General features: G+C 43.6%; 1 protein-coding gene across 4 annotated transcripts in view; it reads right to left on the reverse strand.

Annotated features, from left to right (window-relative positions):
- The window catches only part of shisal1b (shisa like 1b), a 130,128-nt gene that overhangs the window by 21,621 nt on the left and 93,667 nt on the right, over nt 1–14,840 (reverse strand). For 3 of the 4 annotated variants that reach the window (XM_047333455.1, XM_035643160.2, XM_035643161.2), the window contains one exon: nt 12,603–12,881. The gene's annotated coding sequence lies outside the window, so the exon portion shown is untranslated. Of the gene's footprint in view, nt 1–12,602; nt 12,897–14,840 lie in introns of those variants that run through there. The other variant, XM_035643162.2, reaches the window with a different exon arrangement.

The following is a 14,840-nucleotide window of genomic DNA, read 5'->3' on the forward strand; positions in this document are numbered from 1 at the left end:
GCTAGGTAGTGATATTGAATAAAAGCATTCACAGTAGTGCACAAGTATAATGTCACTGGTGTTTGGGCTCTGGAACTTGTTTAACATTACAAATTGTAGAATTTGGCCAACGACTTCGACATTTGTTGTGCTGCTCAGCCAAAGTCCCGACTTAAAGTTAGTGTGTGCCCCCCCCCCCCCATGAATTTGCATCCAGATGGCTGTTTATGCACCTTCTGTGCCTCGTGATTGGATTTTTTTTTTCTCAGAGCACTTAAGTACACTCCTTGTTACGAACGCTCGATGGCTCTTAACTCATGTTAATGTGCAATATCAATCACCCTGAAACACATAAGTCCGCGAGCATCCGGAGTGAAGTGCAGTTTAGAGATGAGACTCCACCACTTCACACGCGCTAAATGACTGCATCTCATATCTGGCTTTGCTGATGGGATCGCATTCGAATGCTGATCTGTATTCTGCTGCAATGAGCCCTGTGCCTAACTGACGCTTCCTTTGACTGTCATCATAATAAATTGGGTTTCATTCACTTTTGACTATATTAGAGCTTTGCTCAAAAGCCCTACTGTGCTCCATTAGGATGTGAGCCCATGTTGGGAGATTCAGAGCTGCGATATAATGAGCATCACTGGCAGAGAGGACTGACTCGTGTGCAGCGCATTTATCAATGACGCGAGAGCGGCGGCCTGGGGCAGTGGAAGAAAGGCTGGCGGTCGGTGGTGGTGTGTAGCACGGCATCCGCAAAGGTGGAGCTGTGGACATCACATGACACAAATCCCTCTGAAATTCATTCAGCCACAGCGTTATAGGTGGAAATCAAAAATCACTCATTCAGTCATCACCTATTCCCCCGCAGCAGTTCGGGGGTACATTCAAAAATCACTACTCGTAAGGTTAAAAGTTCACCATCTTAGTGTTTGCGACTGAAATCCTCACTCTCTGTCACCAGTGAGTGGAGGTCCACTGCAAGAAGAAGCTACTGGTTCAGGCTGTGACAATTGTGACAGTAGACAGAGATTTGTTCATATACTGTCGACCATCACGCAGCATATGTAAAATAATTTTTGTTTTCCTTTGAGATAAAATCACAAACCAAGGGTCAAATTTATATTCACAGATTTTTTTCATTTTTTTCATTTCATGATATCGCCCCCTGGTGTTGCGTTAGTTAATCGGAACACCGATGGTTCACTGTCTACGACATGTTGCATAGTGCCGATCAAATCCCTTCATGTTATACCATATTTGCATGAATCAATAACGTCATTTTTTAAAATATGCAATAAAGTTACACTGCCAAACAACCCCCCCACACAACACAAGAGCCACGGACTCTGAACAACAACCCTCATTAGTCTCCTCCTTATCTAACTGACAAACACAAGCAAACATATTGTCCTGCACATTAGCCACAAAACAAACACACAAACACATTTTCTCTTCTGGACGTTTTGACTAAACGTCAAGCAAATCATGACACGTCATATTGTATTAATGACGATTAGCAACCCAATTGTCTTTTTTCTTTGCCTCTAGATCTATTTCTTTTGGTTTGACCATAGTTTATCCTATTCTTGTGAAAAGCATTTATTCCATATACACTGTGATGGGCCTTCAGGACCGACTGTGACCCCAGGCTCCCTCTTCAACGCTGGGCTGCATGAGGCTGGTTCAAATTGGATTTGTTGTGTTTAGTACGGACAGGCTGCAAGAAGGAAATGTAATCCCATGAACATTGCATGCAAATTTATGGCCCTGAAAGCTTTTTTATAGAAAAAAGAAATGTTGCCCAGTTGCCCAGAACCTGGTCTGTCAAGACAAAATACAAGCTGCTCCACGGTGCAGGTCATTTTCACTTAAATGAGCAATTATCTTATGAATACAAAATTTCAATTGATTGTTTTCAGGATTTCATGGTTACATTTTATGTGTTTTTTCCTACAAAACAGAGGGCAAACTGTAGAGGCATCTTTCCATTACAGTCTGATATTATGATAACCGCTTTTTCATTTGTGTGTATTACTGACGGCTCCGAGCTGCGGAGCTCAACATACATTTGACTGATGAACAGGTTTCTTGTGGCACTTACACGATCAGTCACCTGAGAGGATGTTGTAAAAAGAAAGAAAAGCCCAGAGGCAGAAGCAACAACATGTTTTGGTCTAGTGGCTCCGTATCGCCTGACATGTTTATGTCACTGGAGATATGGGGAAGAGTGTAACGTGTAGTAATTAGCACGCACAATGTGGTGTACGCATTGAATACACAGTTGATCTAAAAAAAATTTAAAAAGCCGAGGGAGAATAACACGGCAGGGTTGCCATAGAGCTTGTTGTGGAGAGTTTGGCCGACATGGCAGCGTAATGGGCCGAGCTAGTGTGCAGAGCAGACACCTCACGGCATGGGTGGTCTGTTCCTCCTTTTGGACTCCTAGTGGTTTGTTAACTTAACACAAGCAGAGGATGAGAGAGGAGCTGTAATCAAACTTGATCGGCCGCTGGCTCTCTGTGTCTCTACCTGCTGAGAGACGTCACGCTGATGGAAACCATGCTTCTTCCTCCTTTCCTATGTCTCACACACCTTAATTCATCATCAATGTGGATCCCAAAGGCAGATTAGAACATCACAGAGGCATGTGTCTTAAGCCCTCCCGCAGATAATCAATTTCTGTTAATATGCTGTATGTTTAGCTTTGTAACTGCAGCACAGTACCACCAGGGTTTCTTCAGGGTACACTAAGTTATATCTAAGACATCTGGAATACCATACAAAATGGAATGTATTACCCATTTCATGACATGGGAGGATATGACTGAGGTTTATTCACTGAGTGCATTTACTGACAATTTCATTTGTTTGTACTTCGCAAACAATATTTAAAAATAATTTCTAATATTATCATTAATCAATGTTAAGTAAAACTTGGACCAGGATAAGCAGCAAGAATGCATGGATTAACCCTTCAAACATTTGAATTTTACACAATGTCAGAGGTCTGGAAGTGTACTGAAATCATGACATCCCGATTAAAAAGTTTTGTTTACCTTAATACTTATGTGTGGACAGGGTAGAAATTTTTTTTTTTTTGTTTCCCCAAGACCTGCCGCGTCGTGATCACACTGAGAACATACTGTGATGTACCGAAATACTTTTAGTTGATATTTCTCCAGGAGTTAATATCAGCATCCTTCTGGAAATAAACCTCCCCAAGCAGGCAAGCATCCTAACAGATCTGAGCATTGCTCATTTCCCCTCGCTACACTGCTCCAGCCTCATTTCAAGTGGAGCATCTACTTGCAGAAGATATCAAAACTATGCAGATGATGGCAAAAATAAATCCGCTGTATTTCTTAAACAACATATCAAAACAATGAAAGGGGTTATTATAACACGTGAACACACCTGAGATGTTTGTTTCGTGTAGCAGCCGGTAGGAGAAAATCTAACAGCGCAATTCTTTCATCAGTCATTTTTGCTTGGCAATAAATATATGCATGCAGTGAGCGAGAGACGGCTAATGAGACAGCTACTGGAGTCTCATAAGTTGAATTCATTATACAATCCAGATCTCAGTCAGCTGGGAGATGAGGAATCTAACGTATTGCAGATGTACAGTGCATAGATCTTGTTTAAATGTGCTGCAGTAGAAATGAAGCCAGCTCACTTACAGTAATGCCACACAATGCCTTCCCAAGACACTAATGGTCCAAAAACGTTGTTGGACAACAACAAAAACAGCAGTTTCTGCTTTGTTTCTGTCTCGTTTGAGTGGTTCTGAAGGTATCAGTGGATTAATCGATAAGTTGAGAGAAAATCTATCAAAAATGTTGCTGCTTCCAGCTTCTCCCATGTAAAGATCTGCTGCTCTCGCTGCTCACCACAAGGTCCACTCAGCAGCTCACTGTACAAGGCCAGTTTGATTGTGCTGTATCACACAACATCACATGATTTACAATGATATTTTTCTTAGCATTTGAAGTTTGTCCAATTTGTCACTGAGAAGCCTTTTATTGTCATTGCACATGTAAACTGTACAACGGAATTTTTAGAAAGGATTCTAGATCTGTGATGCCCGACCTCAGGGCCTGACACCCACATGGGCTGACAAGGTGACTTCCGAGGTACAAAATGAAAAGGAGAAAGAAATCTGACATTGTTTTTCAGATGTAATGTTCTTTAGCCACCGAAAAAAGAAAAAAAAAAAAAAGGTTTGGGAACTGCAGGTTTAGGTGTCCTACTTTTCACTTTTTTTCTAAGCACCTCTCCTCCGTTTCTGACATAAAAGATGAGACTGAAAGTTAATTCCCGACCCTGGAATCAGCTGACCAACTAATCCCGCCGCAAGCTCTGGATGTTTTATTAACAGGCAAATTGAAGATGTCTCTTTGGGGCTTTGGGAAATTGTGATGGTAATTTTGCACAAGTTTATGTCATTTTATAGACTAAATGAACTTATTGATTTACCCCTCCCCAAAAATTGTCGACAGGTTAATTAATAATATAATATAAATATAGTGAGGATTAGTTGGAGCCCTGAGCAGCGTCTCTACCATTCAGCCTTTGATCAAGCGAATAAGTGGATTGGGTCTTGTTGTATTAACTCCTCGATGTCACAGAGACACAGCAGCTGTCATGGCCGCGTCACTTTCAAGGCCACAGAAAGCCTTCCAGGAATTGTTCCACAGAAGCTCCCATAACTTTCGAGGCTCGAGGCTGCGCGGAGGCCTCGCCTGCCAACACGTCTGCACGGTGGCACTCAAATTCAGTTTTCTTTGATAGCGGGACTGTGACTCACGCAGAATAACTTGCCTTTTTTTGGCTTCAGGCTGTGAGAGGCCTATCCAGTGGACTACGTGTTGTCTGTGATGAAGACAGACACGACAGTGTCTCCAAGACACAAGGCTGCAGTGTTTGTTTGGATTCGCTTTTAACGCCCCTCCCTGGGCTTGGTTGGCTTTGTCTTGGAACCGTTCCCCGTCATCATCCGCGTGACCCTGGACTTAAAATAGCTTCTACCCGTAGACAAATTGCCCGGTGGGAATTCAAAAATGAAGAAAGAGAAGATCACGAAATCACATCACCACAGCATCTATGTTGTCCCCTGGCCCGCGTTAAACATTCCAAGTCAACTCAGACCACCAAGATATCGAGGGGACACTGCACCAGAAGTGGACAAATTATTATTCACCAGTAACCTCGTGATATTTAATAAAAAAATAAACCAACAGACAGAAATAGAAAGATCTGACCTGGGTTTGGTCTGTATCTTTCACAGTAACAGTATGAAACAATAATACAGTTCACGTCGCCATTTTACTTGTGGGACTTTCCAGCGTGAGAAATTGCTCCCATTGTCCCTCGCTCTGACGGATGCTACACTAACGTAGGTCACTTTTTCTCCGTTGCTCCAAAAACAGCAGTTGCGCTGCAGCCGACCGACACTGTCAAGTAGGCTACTGTTTTCAGAGTGGCGAAGAAGAGGAAGTGATTTCCGTTAGTGTAGCGTTAACCAGAGCTATCGGAAATCTTTGGACTGCTAGCAAGTAAGATGAATAAACTGTATGTGGAATTGAACGTGTGCCTTAAGACTCACTTAACTCATTTTCAGCCAAATATACAGTATGTATTTATAGGATGTGAATGTTATTGAAGAACCCAGATCCTGATAAGTATAATGCTGCCTATGTTAACCCACACTGCCTGAAAATATCAATAAAAGCTCCTAATCCACGCTGACTTTTACGAGTGTGTGAGATCCAAAAGTAGCACAATGAAAAAAGAGTATATGTGTGTGAGTTTGCCCTCAGATAACCTCCCTGAACACTTCTGTCTTAAGAGGTTTAACACCCCAGACGAAACCCTGCGCAATTTAGTCCTGAAATAACCGTGACCGATATACCGCGGAGACCCGGGGAGCTCTCATACACCTCGAGGTCTCAGAGGTCTCAGGTCACAGAGGTCACAGACAACTTCACACCGCGCTGCCAAGAATACCTCAGATGAGGGGCGGATAATACTCCACACTGCTCCACAATCAAAAGCCTAATGGTGTTTTGGCAGCCGGTTTATAAGGCCTGTTAGAAAAAAAAAATCGTAATAATTCAAGGGACCATTAGTGGTCCTTGCCGGCGATCATTACGCGAAGCGTCGGTTGATTGGCCATCGTTGCAAGATTACGCCTCAATAATGAGGCTGTACTGGTTCTGACCCATGGAGAGTGAACTCACCTCGGTTTTTTGCGAGTCTGGCGGATCTTCTTTGAATAATAACTTCCTATTATGTACTCAAAAACTCCCTGAATGCCAGTGAGTTCAACCCTGAGCTCTAATATTATAACTTTGTGCTAAAAGCTCTGAAGTCTCCAATAAAAAGCTTCTATTGAGCAGATTTTTTGTGACTGTGGAATGGATTTTTCATTATCAAAACGAACAATAGCAGCGCTACCTGCTGTTATTCACTGATAATATGTGGAAATGATTATTGCGTCTATCAAAATTATTGGTTATTATTGGAGAGAGGGATTATAGTAAGCCATTACATTACACGGTGAATAAAAAAAAATTACAGTCATTTGAGCCCTGTAATGACTCATGGATTATAGTGAGGCTTCATATAGCACATTATTTGTGTCAGCATAGTTAACACATATATGTTGCTACAATACAGATTTATGTTCACACACACACACACACACACACACACACACACACACACACACACACACACACACACACACACACACACACACACACACACACACACACACACATACACACACACACACACACACACACACACACACACACACACACACACACACACAAAAGATAAAACAGAAGGAATGAATTATTTTGAATGAGGATGAAAACCTGCAGAGATTGCCTGCGAAGCCCAGTGTGTACATGTACTAATATATGTATGGTTGTCTATTTGATCCTGTCAGAGGGAGATGTCTTTGTTCTGAGTTGGGATTTAGATAAGAAATAAAGAAAGAAAGAAAATTGAAAATAAATAAATAAATAAATAAATTACTGTTTAATCTGTATTCATCAATTGTATAGTCTTGGTCGATAAAAAGTTAGAAACGTGAAAAGTGTCCATCCCAATTTCCTTAAGCCGAATGGGCTTAAGGAAAGTAATATTCGCCATTCATAAGCTGACACCTTTCTCATTAATAACTGATTATCCAAATAGTTGCAGATTCTTTCTTTTTTAATGTTAAATGACTACTCAATTATTGATTAATCATTGCCGCTCAGTGAATATCCCTTTAAATTACCAAGATCAATGACACAAAAATAATATAGATTCCAAAGTCAACTTATTATTTGAACTTTTCCTTGTGTCTCACAGTCTTGTTTGAAGTTCCATGTTCCACCGACATAGTGACCTATTTAGGGACAGAAGAGAGATATTCTTTATTACCTGAAAAAAAAGAGTTATTGTAAGAATAACGTGCGCATCTTAAAATGTTTATCCAGATGTTGCATGCCCAGCTGTTCCCTCAGTCCTTTCACTTCCCACTTCTCATTGACACTGTAGACGCATTTAAGCTGTTACCTCGACATGCTCCTTTCATCTGGTGCTAAAAGCTTCTTTCTCTACATTGCAAGGCTGATCCAAAGTGACAGAGGCTCCGCTGCATCCCGGGCTCTGTAATGGACAGGCAGTGTCTGACATCAACGTTTTTTAACCCTTTGTCAGCTCCCTCCGCATCTCAGCTGCCACTCAGGTCTGCTCCCCTTCCTCGGTAAGGGAGGTCAGACAAACGTTCGGCCTTATGTGGACATTAGCTGTTCAGGGCAGCGAATTTTACTTGGTCTAGTCTGCGACAGTTGCAGGCTTTGGATTTATACATGTAAGGCTTGTGTACAGTCTCCCTATTTCTGCCTTCATATTTTATGAATCCTGTTTTGTTTTGAGTCCGAAGCAAAATTTAAAACCTTGTGCTATTGTTGCTTATTGGGGGCTGCACGGTGGTGAAGTGGTTAGCGCTGTCGTTTCTCGGCCTTTCTGTGTGGAGTTTTGCTTGTTCTCCCCGTGTCTGCGTGGGTTCTCTCTGGCTTCCTCCCACAGATTGCAGATTGGGTTAATTGTAACCTCTAAAATAACCAAAGGTGTGACTGTGAGAGTGGATAGTTGTTTGTCTCTGTATTGTGGTCCTGCGATATATATTGGCGACGTGTCCAGGCTGAACCCCACCTCTCCCCCAATGTCAGCTGACCCCCCAGCGACCCTTAATGGATAAAGCGGTACAGATAATGGATGGCTGGATGTTGCTTATTGGATTAACACAGATGACGCCACAAGCTGCTAAAGCTAATTTGTGATTTAAAAAAAACCAACTTGCATTTGATTAACAGTATCGCGTTTCTTTCTACTAAACCATGTTCCACGTGTGTCTCTCTTTCTGCTGCGACGAATCAGAGATAAAAGGTTATCATATGACAGCACAAGCTGCTTCTATAAGGGCACAGACCCTGTCTTATCTCTTAGTCAACTCTGTACTTCCATTAGAGTTTGAATATTTCATAGTACTAATTAGTATGCACAATATGGAGTGATGTAAGACTATATTTACTCCCTCAAAGCTTCGCAAGGGTAAAAATATCAGGGAAATAGAATGTTTTCAACCACCAGACTCATGTTGAAGTAAATACGCAGAGTTGGTTCACAACCTTATGATCTGTGGCAGTTTCGATTTGAGCAGGTTTGGTTTGGTTTGGTTTCTTTCACAAGACTGGCTCATCAAGCAATATTGCCTGTGCTGTAACGGTCACTTGATATGCCCTGTGTATTACAGATGTAAAAGTTTCATGTTCCATTGAGAAAATGAAGATGTTACATGTGTACTTCGATGTGAGGTTGGTCACATGGAACCCTGATCTACGAGGTGACGCAGGTCGAAGAGGAAGCCAGGTGACTCGGCTGCTCTGGTTGAAGGTCAGATGCCTGAACAACACATAATGAGAATTGTCAAAGCGCGAGGTCACGCATAAAGATGTTAATGTCAATATATCAATAATGGGGCTATTCAGTGAGTGTTGTGTCTTTTCAAAAATGACATGAAGAGGCCCTTGATTAAGGTTTCTAAGAACTTTTCAGTAACTCAATACATTGAAAAGAGTTCCAATATACAGATATAGCTCATTATTTCTGTATGGGAATAAAAAAAAAATAGATACAAAGTTGCATAATAGGTCCACGCCAGTGAATATTTTCCTCAGCCTCTAATGTAGTATAAATTTTCCCCCTCTGTGAACATCATTCAGGCCTGACTTACCGTTTCAGTTGGGTCAATACTACGAAAGCCTCAAAGGCGTACAGTATGAATCGATTCAATCTTCCTTTCCCTCATGTGTTGACCAGAGATTCACACACATACACAGAGCAAACAAAGCATTGATATTCAAAACAGCCGCCTTGTGAACCTGTGTCTGAATTTCAACTGCTGGTTTCTCTCGTTTCAGTAGCTGCACCAAAGGAGGAAACGCTTTCCTGACGCCCGTGAAAACCCCCTCACTCACCAGCCCACGAAAAACACAGCAGCGACGCTCAGAGCGAAGGAAATACACGCGCTGAGGAGGTAAAACTAAATGCACCTCGACGCATGGACATTTAGATATAATGAAAACGGTCAATGGGCTGTTTTATCAGCTTCAAGCGAGCAGAGAGGGAGAAAAAAATGCATCCACGTTTGTGTTTTGACTCGTGTGGCTGTTGAGAACAGAAGTGTTACAATTATGCCCAAAGGGATCAGGATGCATTGAGTAACCACGACAAGTGTGCCACTCTTATTAGCATTGACACTATGATGTATAATGGGACAAAGTGCTGGCTTCCTGCCTCTGGCGTCTAATGGTTACAGCAGATGAGGGGATCCAGTGCTCTCATGAGGGGAAAATAAGAGCCTTTGCTATGGTTGGATGTATTTGTTTGCACAGGTGTCTGTGCTGAGCTTAAGTCTTTTTTTTTTTGTCGATTTTTGAATTGCAATGAATCTCTATTTTCAAATACCATGAAAGAAAAATATAATCCAAAGAGCAGGCAACCGTACAATAAGGGCCCTACACACACACGCAGTTCATTCCTGGAGCTATTCACGTGAAGATTTCGTTCAATGAGCGCTTTTCTGAAAAAAGGTTTGAGTACCAGTGCGTACCTGGAGCTGTCAGAGGTACATTTTAGGCCTCGTCCTGGTGGGTAAAAGCTATCATGATGAAGAGACTGGTACAACTATTACCTGGCTGTACATTTATTTTTGCCTAAAGGCTCATACAGATTTAGGTCAACGGTGTCTAATTTGCTTACTGTTTTTGTAGTTTATAGTTTATATATTGAAGTCATTTTGAAATTTCCTGTCAAAAACTGCCTTGTCTTTGTGATAAACCGGGGAAACACTTCAGTCTCACCATGACTGAATACAGTTTCTGTTTGCTCTCACTCCTAAAGCACTTCTGTCTGCACTCTGATACGTCTAGATATATATGGCCGGATTAGGTGGGATGATACATGTAATAGAGTTTTTTCGTCTTTTTATGTATTTTGCCTTATCTGGACCGTGACAAGTACCATCATCCATGAGACGATGATAACCACCGTTGTATAAATTTCAGCTCTGCTTCCTCTTAATATTCATGTTTTGCGATTCAGCCACCAAAAACTTTTGAGAGATTGTCTGCATCTGGTGCCGCCAGCCACTCGGCAGTTTCCACACCCGTTTGATCATCTGCTCTGAATTTGAAATGGTCCTCACTCAAACATTTTCACCTTCAGGGCCTCTGCCAAGGCACCGGTCACGACGCCTCTCCCTGCCCCGCCTCCCCTGGCGTGAGTGTTGCCGTATGTGTCATACTGCCTTTGTGCGTGCACTTTTGCATATGTCTGGTGGGAGTGGGAGTGCGCACACTGTGTGTGCGGGTTAATGTGTGCACCGGGCGGACGTTGCCTTCCTCTCAATGTCAATGGCTCCTCCTGGTCAGGAAAGCCGGTGAGCCACGGATTGGACTCACCAGAAACTGTCCCTTGTGAGGCAGTGCTGTGTCAGTGTGCCTGTCCGAGACAAGGTGACATAGGGAACAGCCCTGGGCAGATGACTGATGGCCACAACCCAACTGTCCTGACCTCACTTATGTTCATTCACTCCTGCGGAGGTCCTGTCACTATGCGACCAAAAACAAGTGAAGTCCAGACTAAACACAAAGTGAGGACGCTCACTGCAGCACTCTGCCTCTGAACGATTCTTTTGAAAAGCAAAGTCTACACTTTGGGAGTTCACACCCTGCTGCGACCGAAGTGAATGTACAAGTGAGGCTCAGGCTTATGAAATATCTCTCCCTTTTTGTGTCATAACACACACAGTCCAGAATAATCGCCCTTCCGTGCCTCCACCTGAGTGCACTCCGAACAGAGGCCACTGTTGCCAGGAGCCAGAGGCTCCGACCTCAGCGTCTCCTGGCTCTCGTATCTTACCCCTGCTGAAAAATGGCTGCGAGGAGGCTTTGTGACAAACAGTGAGCAGAATGGGCCTTTATTGGTTTTCCGGGAGGATTATTCAGTCACTTTCTGTAAATAAACAAAGCCTGGACAAAAGTCCTTGGGGAGCTTGTTTATCACATGAGTTACACAACCGCTCATCCACAATACATCCAGGAATCACAGTATTTGAAAAAAGGGGCCCTGATGTGTTTTTTTTATTAATTATTCCTGCTCTGCCATCGTCTGGCTGGATTTAAGTGTGAATAATTTCTCCCTCTTCTTGTGGTAATTAAATGCCAGGGCTCATCTGAGAGACTCCCTACCTCCAATACACACCTGAGAGACTCTGGACGGTACCATCCATGTGCACGCATGAACACACACACACACACACACACACACACACACACTTGTGCATGCACATTCGAACAAAAAATGAACAAAATAGATTAAAAAAGATCACAACCGCTGCCCCCAGGCCCGTTTTCACACAGACAATAGGTGGGAGCAGGATTTTTCCACAGAGGAGCAAGCTTTTGTGTGATTAAACAAAGGGAATCTCCTTCTCTCCTCTGCTCCTCTCTCTCACCCAAATCCCATCATGTGCCACCATGCGTCTCCCACACGCCTGTTTCCAAGTTACCGGCAGCGCCGGCTGCCAATCCGACTTAATTGCCTCCTGTGTAAAGTGACGGCTGAGGAGCGAGCAGTCCTCGCCTTCTTCCTGCAGCTCGCTCTCTGATACGGTGCCAAGAGAGAGATTCCACCTGAGAGCCAATACTGTCAACCTTTGGGAAATTACAGACGTGTGGACCGAGAGTGAAAACTTCAGAAACCAAAACGGGAGACTTACATATAAAAACTTATCATATATTACTTATAAATATCTCTAAAATTGTAACTAAGGGAGTTTTATTTTGAGAAAGAAACTGTCCTCCGTGTAAGAAAAGTGCTCTGTGAGGACATTTAATTCAAGCCTTACCAGACACCTAAGGACGGAGAGCACATTCAAAATGAAATGCTCTGAATGAGAAATGTATAGTCAGATGTTACAAAGTGAAGAGCAGAGGGTGAAACAATAACAGCAGTGTTTGTTCTAGCATTAAGCGGCTTTCCTCACTAACCTCGCTCGAGCCCGGCGAAAAAGAAAGAAGATCTTCTCGCTCACTCCTGATGGAAGAATTTGCCACCCTGTTGCTCCTCGCTCTCTCTGCCTTTGTTTGCGTCCTCCTCCTCACAAATAGATCCTCCTCATCCCCGGGACCGGGGCTGGAATTAACAGCTCATGGGGGAAGCCAGGCGGAAGTGAAGAAGGAAAGCACACGAGAGAAGAAAAAGAAACACACTCCTCTCGCCCCAGAGTCCTCCTTGGCAGTGTATCCCCATCCGTCGGAGCACGGCGACTGAGAGAGAGAGAGAGAGAGAGAGAGAGAGAGAGATGAAATGATACTGAGTAAGTGGGCGAGTGAGTGAGCGAGAGAGAGAGAGGGAGGGAGAAAGAGCTTGTGTGTGTGTTAGTGTGTGTGTGTGTGTGTGCACTGGAGGGTGATCCTATGTACTGTACGAGCTCCTGTTTATCTCTCTGTCTGTCTGTCTGTCTCCTCTGCATGCATTCCTTCCCGACAGGACCCACAGGGGTCAGCTGCTTTTACAGTAACAACTCTTGGTTTCCTCTGGAGGGAAAAGACTTCCCGTTAGTCCTCCACTCACCCAGCATTTTATGCTTTTTTTTATATTCCCCTCTCGCTTGCTTTCCCTCTCACTCTTTCGCACACACACACACACACAGACACACACATCATCTCGCTCGCCATTCGTGTCGAAAGGTTATTCCACTGACAGGGAGCGCGCTGCAATTTAATTTCCGATACACAAGCGCTCATCGCCACATTTAGTAGATACCGGCGAAGCAATTTTTATCCATTTAAAAAGCCCAAATGCAAAATGAACTGATAACAACATCACTTTTACATCACCAAACAAAACCCTACAGAGAACTGGTGATTCTGCAACAGTTGGCGAGTGATAAGCAAACAAAGTAAAAAACGAAGTTCTGCAGCCGGCGACTCGGCCGTGAAAGTGTCAGCACAGCCTGCGCGTACGGAACAAACTGTGATACTCTTTCCCCTCCGCTCTGCTGGATCCTGATGTGACATGGCAGACACAGAGCCACAGTGTCTCCCCTGAGTGTGCTGCATATTGGGTCGATATGCACATGAAGCAGTCGATCAATCAGGTGACACGTATCAGAGAAAGGTGATTCAGGGGCCGACCTGACAGCTTCCTCGGTTATGCTGACAAAGTGTCAAGGTTCCATGAATCACTAACTTACACGCCCACCATAGGCAAAGTGACAGACAGCCTCGCTCGCACCACAGACGACGTGATGAGAGAAATCCTCAGAAAAAAGAAGGTATGAACATATGGCCGTGTCATCTTGACGCCGCACGTTGGCCCCGCTGACTGGGCGGACAAGAGGTGATCCCGCGGAGCGCTGTGGTATACTGTGCCGTCGTGTCTTGGTTGGCGGGTGATGCTCCGAGACACATGGTCACATGCAGAAGGAGGAGGGAGCTGCAGGCCCGATGGAGGCCATTTTCTGTCAGAGGGAGGTGGGCTGACCGGGCCCGCTTGATGTTCAGCCAGGAGGGAGGATGCACAGGAGCCATATAATGCCTCGTTTGAGTATGTGTTTGTGTGTGTGTGTGTGTTGGAGGAAATTACTGTGACTACTCATGGCGAGTCATTTCCGATTCAGAACATTCACCCGCATGCCGTCTTATGTGCTGTGCTTCACTTTGTGGCCAACATCACATAAACACAAACACTGAGATATGAATGAGATAACTGGCCTCAATCAGTTATTTTAATGGTTTTGCATTTTCTCTTCATGTGAAGCAGAAACCCCAAAATGTTTAAAAAATATATATATATATTTTATTAAGCACAGAAATCCTTTCCGGGATTGCTGTTTTTTGTTGTTGTTATTGTTTTTAATGGAGCGCTCACCCGCAGTGCCACATAGTCAATATGACACATTTCGCCTTATAACTCTTATGAAATATTGAGTGGCTTGAAATGTACTCGGGAAATTAGGTCATGAGAAATGAATGCAAAGCAGGGAAGCTGCGTGAATTGTTTGCTGGCAGCACAAGATAATGCCTCTGATAATTGTGCATCGGACTATATACGGATGTCTTTCATAATGCAAGTTGATCAGTCTTCACCCCCTTTTTTATTTTTTTGCAGTGGCTGGAAAAAGGTGGGAGTTTCACCTCCAGGTCTGAACCCTCTCTACGGACCGGAGAGAACATCTGTGACAAAGCTGAGGTTCAGGGCAGTGTTCATGACGGCCTCCTCTC

The sequence above is a fragment of the Scophthalmus maximus genome, chromosome 7 (genome assembly GCF_022379125.1).
Source record: "Scophthalmus maximus strain ysfricsl-2021 chromosome 7, ASM2237912v1, whole genome shotgun sequence".
NCBI classification, from domain to species: Eukaryota; Metazoa; Chordata; class Actinopteri; order Pleuronectiformes; family Scophthalmidae; genus Scophthalmus; species Scophthalmus maximus.